Source organism: Copadichromis virginalis, linkage group LG20 (assembly GCF_057382275.1).
Source record: "Copadichromis virginalis isolate Kocher_CV1m ecotype Utaka linkage group LG20, C_Virginalis_male_GT1.1, whole genome shotgun sequence".
Classification (NCBI taxonomy): Eukaryota; Metazoa; Chordata; class Actinopteri; order Cichliformes; family Cichlidae; genus Copadichromis; species Copadichromis virginalis.
Window position 1 is genome coordinate 23,505,630 of NC_140637.1, and position 14,393 is coordinate 23,520,022.

Genomic DNA, 14,393 nt, shown 5'->3' on the forward strand with positions numbered 1-14,393 from the left:
AGAGCTGCAACATCACTGGAGTGCCCAAAAGCACAAGGTGTGCAATACTCAGAGACATGGCCAAGGTAAGAAAGGCTGAAAGACGACCACCACTGAACAAGACACACAAGCTGAAACGTCGAGACTGGGCCAAGAAATATCTCAAGACTGGTTTTTCTAAGGTTTTATGGACTGATGAAATGAGAGTGAGTCTTGATGGGCCAGACACCTTCTTCAAGCTGTGGTACAGGAAGAAGTCTGCATCCTTCAAGAAAAACATGATCTTCATGCAGGACAGTGCTCCATCACACGCGTCCAAGTACTCCACAGCGTGGCTGGCAAGAAAGGGTATAAAAGAAGAAAAACTAATGACATGGCTACCTTGTTCACCTGATCTGAACCCCATTGAGAACCTGTGGTCCATCATCAAATGTGAGATTTACAAGGAGGGAAAACAGTACACCTCTCTGAACAGTGTCTGGGAGGCTGTGGTTGCTGCTGCACGCAATGTTGATGGTGAACAGATCAAAACACTGACAGAATCCATGGATGGCAGGCTTTTGAGTGTCCTTGCAAAGAAAGGTGGCTATATTGGTCGCTGATTTGTTTTTGTTTTGTTTTTGAATGTCAGAAATGTATATTTGTGAATGTGGAGATGTTATATTGGTTTCACTGGTAAAAATAAATAATTGAAATGGGTATATATTAGTTTTTTGTTAAGTTGCCTAATAATTATGCACAGTAATAGTCACCTGCACACACAGATATCCCCCTAAAATAGCTAAAACTAAAAACTACTTCCAAAAACATTCAGCTTTGATATTAATGAGTTTTTGGGTTCATTGAGAACATGGTTGTTGTTCAATAATAAAATTATTCCTCAAAAATACAACTTGCCTAATAATTCTGTACTCCCTGTAGGTGCGTAAAGTAAGCAGTTTCACACATTTTCACTTGAAATATTAGTCGCGTCTTTTTATAGTACACTATTATTCTGGATAAAATAATATATGAATAAAATTCAACTTGTGCACTCATGTCTCCTAAATATATATTAGATAACACAGTGTTTCAGACATTAACAGGTTTTAATGTGAATTTCAGTGATAATCACTTGTTGAGCATTATTCTTGCAGGGTTCACTTTCCATTTCTTAAGCTGCAGGAACTAATTAGTTCATAGTAATGTCGCAAACCACATAGACTGTAGTAAGTGGAAGTGGAAGGTTAAATGTGTCTGACATAGACAGGGAGCCAGACTGGTCCACAGAGTAATTAGAATACATAAAAAGGTTAATGCATTATCCTGCTGGGAAATTATCCTATACCCATACAGTCAAAGCTCTCATGTCCAGTCCTGATAACACCAGACTATTATACCCTTGAACCATCTTGTGGGAACTCATTAGGCATATTGATGAAGAAGTGACAGTGTTTAACTGGAGGTAGAACATAAATGAATGCGGCCAGTTGGTCCATATACAGCATATCTCTGCGCATGGTTTTGATTTTGTGCATTTGTTATTTGTAAACAGTGGTCTCTATTTGAGGACAAAATTTCACATAGCCAGAAATAACCACCTGCAATAAGTGGATATCATTTCCTGAAAGCACAGTGTTAACGTGTATATACAGAGGACATTTAATTCTGTGGAAATCCCTTTTTGCAATAATGATTTGCATCCAGTAGGGGGGGTCTTAATCCACTACATTGGTCCATGAAAAATTGATGATGCCAGATAACAGTGGTTTTAATACTATTTTCAGTACTCAGTAACTTAAGAAAATTAAGACTAAAAGTCTAAGGGAAAAGAGTTTTTGAACTGTATACATTTTTTTGTATTTGTTTTTTACATGCAAGTGGACAGCTTTTTTTTTTTTTTTGTAGAGATTAGATGGAAAAATTAAAAACTGCAGAGTGACTGAATTGAGTCTGGTCCTCTGCCAAACAGTAAAAAAGAAATAAATAATATGTTGATGGAATTTGCCTTACATTGGTACAGGTGTGAATTAATATCCCACTCTAGCACACTTACAGTTTCTGATTATGCACACATGCATATGCACGCAAATATTCGATTTCAGCTGTAGAAGAACTACAGCAGGGGATTTCACTGGTTATTTTGCTCATATTTGGAATCAGAAGCTACAGTTTTTATAGTTTCCCTATATGTCACAGCAGTCTCCATATGCTGAGAATTGCTTCAGCTTTTAACTATGGAAACTTGCTAAAGTAATTCACTATTATGACATTAATGTTCAAAGGCAGCATGCAAATTGAGGAAAGACCATCCGGGAGAAGTACAGCACATAAATATCCAATACTTAAACAGAGACTTATGGTTTAATGGAGAAAAATAATCTTAAGCGATATATCTGGGCATCATGGTTTTACTCTTTTGCACCACAAAGAGTAATATATGTCAATTTATTTACTAGTATATATCAGTACAGTTTACCAGCAGTCTTTGCATCAGCGCTCGTTTAGAGCAAAACCAAAGTAAAAGAACAACAGCTTTTTGTCTTTTGTCACGTATAAAGTCACCTCAGAAGGCAAAGCAAATACTTCCAGCTGCCCCCAGTGATCATTGTTTGTCTGGGAGGGGGGTGCATGTGTTTTCTTTCCCAGAATAATGATAAAGAAAACACAGCCACAACATGCAGCAGATGGCTGGATGTTTGAGTTCAGATTTTTCATCAAAGAAAAGTACATGTCACATCAGGTGTTTTGAGTGTGGTTTGATCTTAGTTTGTCATAGTTTTCACTGGACATGGAGGTGTTGGAATACAGAAAGCATGTCATGAAGAAGCAAAATGAAAATTGGCCCTGTACCAGAATGTATTGCACTTGGATTCTGCTGCATGAAATCCAGTTGCTGGGGTTGCAAATGTTGTGAGCAGTCTTTTGAAGGAAATATCTATACATTTAGATATTAAACCAATATGCTGTACAGTAAAGAGAAAAAGTCATGTATAAAAAGAACATCAGCGTTACTTCTGCTCAACCTGTTCACTGTTTACCCAGAGAAATGCCATTCACTGGATATTTTTGTTGTTTCTGACCATTTTCTATAAGCCATGGAGATGGATGGATGTATGGGGGTGGGAGGGAATCCCAGTAGACCAGCAGTTTCAGAAATACCAGTTCACTCTGGCATCAGCATCAATGGCAACTAATAATTATGTTTCTTCTCTATTCTGATGCTTGGTTTAAACTTCAGCAGGTTGTTTCGACCTTGTGCTAACATGCATTGAGTTGCTGCCATGTGATTGGCTGATTAAAGAGGAGTTGAACAGGTGTGCCTAATAACTGTGCCGGTGAGTACTTCTATTTCATATATGAACTTTTTTTTAAATGAATTAACAACTGCACTGTTAGTCTGTGCAAAGTAATGATCTGTTTCTCAAATGTGTGCTCGCTTGATAACAGAAGAGAGAAAGCTTGAAGTGTTTATTCACTGGCTGGATTGACCACTCAGCACAAAGAGACGTAAAGTCAATGGCGGCAATGAGAGTAATCAATAATACACATACGGACTTCGTGGTAATTAGATCACAAGATTTAGAGGCTTATTGTGGCTAACCTTATTGACATTTCATTAGACATCCTGTAACATCAATAGTTACGTGTGTTCTGCACAGCACTGAAACACCTACCTGTCACTCACCTGAACGTCACTTTTTGAGGATAAGCCATTATTTGTCTTAAACACTATTTATTCCAGTGATGGAGTTAGGAGTTTGTCAGATTTTCATTTAATTCAACTGTATGTTTCTTTTTTTTTCCATTCACTCAGCTCTGTGTCACTTTAGTGCTCGTTTGTTATTATTCTTTTACTAGCCTGCAGCACTTTTTTGCTTTGCTCATGTGGCACAGATATGTATGGTTAATTTATCTTGTTATTCGGAATATCTTTGAAATGCTACTGTATATAGTCAGATGACAAAAACTTGTCTGTTTATAAGCACTTAACAATGGAATGATGTAGACACACACACACACACACACACACACACACACACACACACACACACATACACACACACACACACATACACACACATACACACACACATACACATATATATATATATGCTCAGTGAATACCTCAGGCAGCAGAAACCCAAGAAAGAGGAGGGAGATGAGGAACCATCATGGAAGGACAGGCCCCTGCACGGTATGTACCACCGGCAGATAGAGGAGGTGGCTGATATCCAGAAATCCTACCAGTGGCTGGACAAAGCTGGACTGAAAGACAGCACAGAGGCACTAATCATGGCAGCACAAGAACAAGCTCTGAGTACAAGATCCATAGAGGCTGGGGTCTATCACACCAGGCAAGACCCCAGGTGCAGGGTGTGTAAAGATGCCCCAGAGACAATCCAGCACATAACAGCAGGGTGCAAGATGCTAGCAGGCAAGGCATACATGGAACGCCATAACCAAGTGGCCGGCATAGTGTACAGGAACATCTGTGCCGAGTATAACCTGGAAGTCCCGAGGTCAAAATGGGAGATGCCCCCAAGGGTGGTGGAGAATGACCGAGCTAAGATCCTGTGGGACTTCCAGATACAGACGGACAAAATGGTGGTGGCTAACCAACCGGACATAGTGGTGGTAGACAAACCGAAGAAGACGGCCGTAGTGATCGATGTAGCGGTTCCGAATGACAGCAATATCAGGAAGAAGGAACACGAGAAGCTGGAGAAATACCAAGGGCTCAGAGAAGAGCTCGAGAGGATGTGGAGGGTGAAGGTAACGGTGGTCCCCGTGGTAATCGGAGCACTAGGTGCGGTGACTCCCAAGCTAGGCGAGTGGCTCCAGCAGATCCCGGGAATAACATCGGAGATCTCTGTCCAGAAGAGCGCAGTCCTGGGAACAGCTAAGATACTGCGCAGGACCCTCAAGCTCCCAGGCCTCTGGTAGAGGACCTGTGCTGGATGGATGGATGGATGGATGGATGCATGCATACATACATACATATCTTCTTTGCACGCTACATAATCAAGCTATATAGAAACTTGTAGATCTTGCATTTAACATTTACAAGGTAGGACCAGATTGTTTTTTACTATGTCCTGATATGTAAAACCTTAGAGGGTGTTCTTTTTTCTTACTGAGACTGCATATCCATTATTTATATACAGATAGTAAAGTAAGTAAAGTAACATTTTATTTGTATAGCACCTTTCAAGAGAAAAATCACAAAGTGCTTCACAGAAAAGCTAAAACATAAAAAGAGAAATCAACCAAAAGCAAGTTTAAAAAGATGGGTTTTTAGCTGTTTTTTAAATGACACCACTGAGTCCACAGATCACAGGCTTAAAGGAAGGGAGTTCCAGAGTCTGTGGGCCACAGTTACAAACGCTCTACCGCCTTTTGTTTTCAGCCTCGTATGTTGGACAACCAGCAAGCCCTGATCACATGACCTCAGGGACCTGCTGAACAACTTGCAACTTGCAAATGATCCACAGAGGCTTTACTTAAACAAGTGAACAAAGAATTGCAATAATCCAAACGAGATGAGACAAATGCATGGATGACCATTTCTAGTTCTGAGCGTGAAACAATGGGACTCAGCTTAGCAATATTTTTAAATGATAAAAACAGGAGTGAACCAATAAATTAGCATGAGTGTCCAAAGTCAGAGCTGAGTCAAAAGTTACACCAAGGTTCCTGATAGAAGGTTTGGCAAAAGTAGCGAGAGGGCCTAAGTTTTCCATAACCAAAGGTACCAATTTTTTGAGAGAACAAAAAAGGACTTCAGTTTTCTCCTCATTTAGCTGAATAAAGTTATCAGCCATCCATCCAGCCGTATGCAAAATCAGTAGTTTGGAAACATCTAGCAGCATTAAACGGGCTCAGTTATGAACTATTATGAACTGACATTAACCAGAAGCCTTCTTCTTGACAAGGCTCCCCAGTGTTACTAATGTGTGTATTAGGGAAACCAGTAGTTTGCTCAGTTGCCAAAGTGACCACCAATTCCTGTGTGTCAGCTACCAGCACCTCAGCTACTAGTTTGTGACATTAGATTGGCGTGTGAGCAACATCACAATGCTTCACTTCTGGGTGAAGCCAAGCTGCACATACCAGCAGCCGACATTTTAGGGTAAAAAGCTGTTAACAAGGGTTAGACACAACTGACAGGCTTAGAGTTCTTCAAAACCGCAGACGCACATAAATAATGAGACATATTATCAAGCTAAAGGTATTCTGAATTAGGAAGCAAATTCACTCAGAATTCAGAGTGGATTTGGAAGGCTTCAGCACTGAGCACTTTTCTTAATCCATTACCCAGTGCAAAATGCACCTAAAACTGTCTTCAAGAAACTAAAGGAGAAGAAAAAGAACTGATTTGTCAAAAGCAACAGCTCGGAGCTGAACATATAATGTGAAAGCAAATTTATGTTGTTTCAGTAACTCATAATGCAAGTAACAAAAACATATCAATCAGATTTATCAGAACAACCCTGGAAGGTATGAAGGTCCCAACTCATGTTCACCACAGAGAGTGTGATGCATCACCGAAGACTGACAGCCCTCAACAGCTCCTTTGTGGGGCTGACCCCAGCATTTACTGCAGGTTTTCACCTTTTTATAATGTAGTCATGCAAAAAGCATAGTGGAGTGGGAGTAAAACCTGAATATTGTGGAATTAATGATAGTCTCTGTGCATATTTTTGCAGGAATTTAAATATATTACCTCTGACTTTTTACACTTAATTAACATCCTACACATTACTTATTCAACGCAGGAAGAAAAAAAATTCCCACAACATTAAGCCTTAGTCAGATCAGCTCCTGAAAGCCTGCCAGTGGCCAAGATTTAAGGGAAGTGTGTTCAGTAGCTCTTAATAAATAATTCGTTGCATTTTTCTAAAGACAAATAGGTATAGATCAAGTAGTGAATATTATAACATTAAGCTATTTAGCTTACAGATGTGCCCACGATGGGCAGCACGGTGGCACGGTGGTTAGCACTGTTGCCTCACAGCAAGAAGGTCCTGAGTTCAATTCCACCATCAGGCCGGGTCTTTCTGTGTGGAGTTTGCATGTTCTCCCCGTGTTTGCGTGGGTTCTCTCCGGGTACTCCGGCTTCCTCCCACCGTCCAAAGACATGCAGCTTGTGGGGATAGGTTGATTGGATAATACAAATTGCCACTAGGTGTGAATGTGAGTGTGAATGGTTGTCTGTCCCTGTGTGTTGGCCCTGCGACAGACTGGCGACCTGTCCAGGGTGTACCCTGCCTCTCGCCCTATGACAGCTGGGATAGGCTCCAGCGCCCCCCGCGACCCTGAAAAGGATAAGCGGAAGCGAATGGATGGATGGATGTGCCCACTGCTCACACAGCTATACACAGTTACACAGCTACTATGTTTGGATGCTGACATTGCAGTAGGTTTGCAATGTCAGCATCCAATGAATTTACAAAGAAGTATGAGAAGTAGTCACCAAGACCTAGAAACTACATTTGTAGATTTGAGGCTACATTAACCATTATTATCATAAAGCCAATGATAAGTTCTACTGCTTCAATTTTGATATGTTAAAGTACCAAAACTTTTGTTTGGGATAGCCGATTTGATGTTTGGCAGGAGTGAAGACTGACCAGTTTTGGAAAAAGGTCACGTTTTTATGGTCGGTTAACTTAATTTGTGCATCTCTGAAACATTAAGGCTAGATGGTGATGAGTATCAATCAACAATGGTCCAAAGAAGGGACACAACACGAGCCAGCATCAAGTTGTTGAAAGATGGGCATCCTTCAGCTCCACCCTTTTGGAGCCCATTCTTCGGAATGTTGGAGCTGTTTTTGTGACATGCGAAGGATGGACACTGCAAACCAAGGTGGTCGTGACTGAATATCATAGACATTCGTTCGGCTACATTATAAATGACATCTTCATAGAACACCCTAACCCATAAACTTAGAATTTCTGGCTTGCAAAAAAGATCAGACTTTAGACTTTGGACCAGTATGAAATGGGTAACGTTGTGTCTGTTTTTTTCTTTTTTTGAGGAGTTCTAACTGGAATCGTCAGCTGGAAAAGTACAGCCCGCTGATGAGCATGAGTAATTCTCATCATGGATAGATTCGTTTTATCAAATACTGGCAGGCAAGGGCATTCATAAGGTCAGTGACCGCCATCTAAGCCAGGTGCACATAAATAAAGCAGCTCAATGTCTGCAACTGACAACTGAGCAAAAACCTGTATTTACGCATTTATTATCTATGTGAAATTTTCATTACCCTTTAGATAGGGTTTCAATTTTCTGGGGATTCACCTCCAAAGCATAAAGCAGGATTTATGTGTAAATACGTACACTAGATAATAAATTAGCAGCCATGTTTTTCAACACAAAGCCCTGGCTGTATATTTTAAATGTTCTTTGACAAGCACCACGAGTGGTAAAACAACCTTGGAATGTGCATCATCAACAAATTGCCCCTTTATCTAACACGATGGCAAAGTGCTATAGTGTGCATCACGACAGGGCTACTGTGTGTGAGTCAGTAGGAAGCAGAGGTGGAAATGAAGAGTGACAGAATGAGGAATAAAGGAAAAGCACAATAATAATGAGAGCAAAGCAGAGAATGTGAGAGAAATGTGTTTTTCCCTCTGAAGGCGACAGTGTCACATAAGCTCATGGTCATGCTCACAGCTGACATCCTTTAGATGAAGCTGTTCTTTTTCAGAACAATAAATCAAGGGTGTAACTTTGCATAAAGTTCGTACTTTTATTGTCAGTATTAAATTGCAGCCTTACTGTTCTGCTCCTAAATAAAAGGAACTTGATACTGAATCGAGGTCATGGGTCCATGCAATTCATCTAAATGTTAAACAGTATCTTGCCTGTTAAGGACACATGTAACACTTCCCTGTTGGGAAAAAGAAGAGTGAAAACATATGTAAAAACAACTGCACACCTTTAGGAGAGTCTTGGGTCGATTTGTGGCTATTTTCAAATTTTGATTACCTGCCATTTGCACAGTGTTGAATGGAATATAGCGAAAGTCTGCAAAAAAAAGTTCGGTCACATTTACTGTTAAAATTTCAGTATGACTTCCGGAAATTAGCTTCGGTGGCTAAGCTAGCGATAAACTTACGCTATTGGTCCTAGTGGTCGATTTGTGCCCCATTGAAACCCATTATAAACGCTATTTTTCACGGCAAAAAAATTACGGTCAAATCGATCGTGATCGGTTATGTTTCCGCTTCCGCTTGCAGTACTGGCCTTAGAGTTGTAATTTTTTTATTTGTCCACCAGGTGGCGCCCTTGCTCCACATGTGACGCCTGCTGGAACATACACATGTTCTCCAGCGGCCTGCTCGAGACAGATACCCGGAAAAGGCAGACTAATTTCCCGCGTACAGCAGCAGCTTGGCCCGCTGCTCGTTCCGGACCATTTTCTGACCTTAGGATCATTTGAGGGTGCATTAATTTTTTTTAATCAACAGGAAATGACGTATTTGTTTTCACGTGGTAGCGGAAGTGTGTGCTGCAGACACGGGAACCGAACCATATGCTCCGGCGCTGCGCGAAACACACCCGCGGCAGAGGCACTCCTCCCCGGGGGAGCAGGAGCAGCAGCGCCGCCTGGGGACATTTTTGGCTTCTGGAAAAAAAATTTAAACCGGATCGAAATTAATGTTGGTGCCAATCTTTTGTCCATCTAAAGGCCTAATTATAATGACAATAAAATATTACTTCAAATGTTTTTTTTGGAAAATATTTTATGTTTTATGTTTTATGTTTTTGGGGCAAAAAAAGCAGTGCGCTCATGTGACGAAACCGGGATATAAAGGGTTAAAATCCGCGAAATGTAATTAAAACTTGACATGAATATTTCAAGGAGAAGTAGGTCTAAAAGATTGGCTAATTTAAAGTGGAAAAAAATATTAATATATAAATTTTTTATAGCACTTTTTTGGGCGTGGTCGATTTGTGGCTCTAAGACCGATAGTGTATGCATTTTTCTAAGACCCTCCAGGGTTAAAGGGATAACACCTGCGGCTGTTTTGTAAGAAGGTGTCGAGAAGGAATTTATGAAACCAGCCAGTCTGCTCAAATCAACAGCACAAATCCCCAACTTAAAATTCTTTCAATTTTCCAGTTTAATACCTTTATTATTCAGAATTAAGGGGATCGAGTTGTCTCTACTGGTTAAACAACTCCTTTAGCATTTTGTAATAGATGTTTAATAACAGACACAGCTCCACAGCTGCACCTCTTATCGCTACAGCAGTTTAAATAGGCCAAAGCTGCCACTTGTGTTTCTATATGCAGCAGAACAAAGTGAAGCAGAGATGATGGAAAGGAGGACGCATTAACATACATTAGAGTGTTTGACAGTTTTTCAGCGAGCATTTGATAGCAGAAAAAGAAGCACTATTGACCAGGTCAGGACAGCAAAACTACCCAGATGCCAGCGAGACACTCCTAATTGCATCTCTGTGCAGATGTTGCATGTCGATGTTGCTTCACTAATCCAAGAGGTTTGCTTGGCTGCTGTCCAGGGTGCTGATCTAACCAAGGGCATATTTGCTGAAACTTTTCAATACATGGACATCCCCCATGAGGTCTTTCAAAATATGCAATCTTGCTTAGCAAATTATAGACCCACCACCCCTTTTTATTTTTATCTATTTTTTATTGCAGACACTGTGTTTGAGAGCCTGTGGGGTTCTGTGTATTGACAAGAGAGAAAATGCCACCTACCCTGAACTCCTCAGCATGGTTTAGCATTGAAAATGTATAGATATTGGATTCTTCTTTCCTCTTTTTTTCTTTTTTTTTTCAACACACTCTTGTGTAAACACATCAAAATTAAGTCTGTATCAGCCATATGAACATTAAGCACCCCCAGCAAGTTAATGTTAATATAAAGGTGCTCAGGAATTTTTTTTAAGCCATTGATGGTAATTCCTGAGTGTGTCATGATCCCATGCTACTGCAAAAATTAATAGGTTCTTGTTGAAAAGACACCTCAGACACTTCACACCTCCTCTATTCACCCTGCTCACTCCCCCCCACCCCCAACAACAGCATCCAATACACACTCAACACAAGGCTCCAGCCTGTCTCTCTCAACCACCCAGGTTAGGAGGGAACTGAGGAGGATTAATGGCAAGAAGGCAGCGGGCCCAGATGGCATCAGCTCGAGGGTCGTCAGGTCCTGCGCGGACCAACTGTGTGGGGTGATGGAGCACCTCTTCAACCTGAGCCTGAGGTTGGGAAGAGTCCCACAGCTCTGGAAAACCTCCTGTGTTGTACCAGTGCCAAAGACTTCACGCCCCAAGGACCTCAACAGCTACAGGCCGGTGGCTCTGACATCCCACCTGATGAAGACCCTGGAGCGGTTGGTCCTGGCTCAGCTTCGGCGCCTAACAAGCTCATCACTGGACCCACTTCAGTTTGCCTACCAGCCTGGCATTGGCGCGGATGATGCCGTCATTCACCTCCTACATCGTTCCCTCGCTCACCTGGAGACCGCTGGAAGCACTGTGAGAATCATGTTCTTTGATTTCTCCAGTGCCTTCAACACTATTCTTCCCTTGGTTCTGAAGGACAAGCTGGAGAACTCTGGAGTGGACCATCACCTCACTACCTGGATCCTGGACTACCTCACCGACCGACCACAGTATGTGAGGACTCAGGGCTGTGTGTCGGACAGGGTCGTCTGCAGTACGGGGGCCCCACAGGGAACGGTTCTGGCTCCGTTCCTCTTCACCATCTACACTGCAGACTTCTCCCACAATTCCACCCAGTGCTTCCTGCAGAAGTTCTCTGATGACTCTGCAATAGTTGGCCTCATCACTGATGGGGACGACAAGGAGTACAGAGGACTGACTCAAGACTTTGTGGACTGGTGCCAGCTGAACTACCTCCAGATCAACGCCAGTAAAACCAAGGAGCTGGTGGTAGACTTCCGCAGGCACAAGCATTCTCCACTGCAACCACTGAACATCCAAGGTATGGACATTGAGGCTGTGGACAGCTACAGGTACCTTGGTGTTCATCTGAACAACAGACTGGACTGGACTCATAACTCAGACGCCCTCTACAGGAAAGGGCAGAGCAGGCTGTACCTGCTGCGGAGACTCAGGTCGTTTGGGGTGGAGGGCCCACTCCTGAAGACCTTCTATGACTCTGTGGTGGCTTCTGCTATCTTTTATGGTGTGGTCTGCTGGGGCGGCAGCATCTCTGCTGGGGACAGGAAGAGACTGAACAGGGTGATCCGAAGGGCCAGCTCTGTTCTAGGATGCCCTCTGGACCCAGTGGAGGTGGTGAGTGACAGGAGAATGGTGGCTAAGCTGTCATCCCTGATGGACAACGTCTCCCACCCCATGCAGCAGACTGTGACAGCACTGAGCAGCTCCTTCAGTGGGAGACTGCGGCACCCACGGTGTGGGACGGAGAGATTTCGCAGGTCTTTCCTCCCCACTGCTGTCAGACTCCACAACAAAGACTTTAACTGAACAAACACACACATCCACACATGTGCAATAACACTAAGTGCAATAATCTTTTCTGGCATCGTTGTATTTTTACTCAGTTGTATATAGCATTCGTATTCTATTTTTATCTTATTGTATATTTTTATTCTATTTTATTCTACTGTATATAGTATATTATTTTATTCTATTCTGTACAGCTGTGTACTGTATTTATTCTTATTGTATTCTAATTTTTGCATCATAACTTTTGCACTGTCCACTTCCTGCTGTGACAAAACAAATTTCCCACGTGTGGGACTAATAAAGGTTATCTTATCTTATCTTATCTTATCTTAAAAAGGAAATGGAACTGCATATGCCTTTTCAAGCTTTTCTTAACGACCACACTGTATACAAATTGCCCTGTTAATGCAAATATTCTATGAAGAATGCCTGAATGCGCTCAGGCATATCAGGAAGTGCTTAAAGTACTGTCATATGTTTTGTTATTTAGGCAGATTTTATAAACAAACCAGCAATATTCATGCAATTTACGCATTTGTCACCTCTTTTCTAGAATTGCCTTTCATTTTAAATATTTAATTTTTATAATAATTGAATTAATTAACATGTTTTTGGTCTGCTGATATGTTTGACATGACAGGAGTGTTTACAACAAGTTAAACAGGATTATCTTTGTGTTTCTTTCGAGGACAGGTTGGTTTTTTCTGTTTTGTTTTTTGTTTGTTTGAAAGTTGTTACTTTGCTCAGTGAAATCAGTAAGGAACTTTATTGAGTCATCTGTGGATAAATGATAAAGGAAAACAGGTTTGGAGGGGATGGGTGGAGATTGGTGTCATTTACTCTACACGAACTTGCCCTTGAACATAAACACCCGTTGCATTCCTACCAAACAACACCCCATAAAGCAGCAGAGGGATTGTAATTGACCGTGAGTGCAGGGTGCTGCCTGACTAAAATACTATGAGGAGCGATGTGACTTACAATGAGTCAGGTGCTAAGAAAGTCAGGTGGTGGCATTATAACTCCATACTGTGAACTCTTATCACAGACCTTCGGAGGCATTTTCCATGCTTTGTGAAATATACACCCCCTGGGGTAAATTAGTATGAAATGAATAGTTGGTCACACGTTACGAGGTGATAGTGTGCTAGTTACCTGCTATAATAAAAATGGATGGAATGGGAATATAACATGCACCAATACAATACTCTTGTCATTCAATACATAACAGAAAAAGTATATTTGCACAAGGTTTTATAGGAATTTGGACACGGGACCACGCCACAAGGCCTTTATAAAACCACATCCTCTATCCTCTAACTTAATTTATTGCTCCTCATTTATTTGTCACTATTTCCATCTTCAGGTTCTCAGTGATCCAGCTCAGGATAGTCATGCACACCTGAGTTGACTCTACTTTAATAAGGCACGAAACTCGCAAAACAGGGAGAGACAAAACATCGACTCCACAGATGCACAGCACAACATGGAGAGACACTTCTCCTTTGTACTTAAAGGAGGGCAGGCAGTCCTTTGAGGGTACTAATGTTCACATTTTAAACAGAGAGACCATCAATGAATACAGGTGGGAGCTTTGACACCAACCATCAGTGCAGTCTATAATGCAGTCTTGAGATATTAAATCTCCACTCACACTTTGACTCATTTGACCATAATTACTCGGTGGTGGCAGGATGTGTCAACAACCTTCAAACTCCAAGGTGGCCACATTGCTGGAGGTTAAATACCCTCGAATAATAAGTGAAATGTCTTCACGAGCCTAAAAAAAGTCAGTTACCTTCAGCTTAAGATCATAAACACAATTTAAACATGTTAAAAAGCTTTTCTCGCATTGTGTTTGGATCTACCTAAATTGAAATAGTTTAAAGTTCAACTGCAAAGGTCTGGCCTGTACCTGATGGATTTCAGAGAATTGCTTTTGTTTTG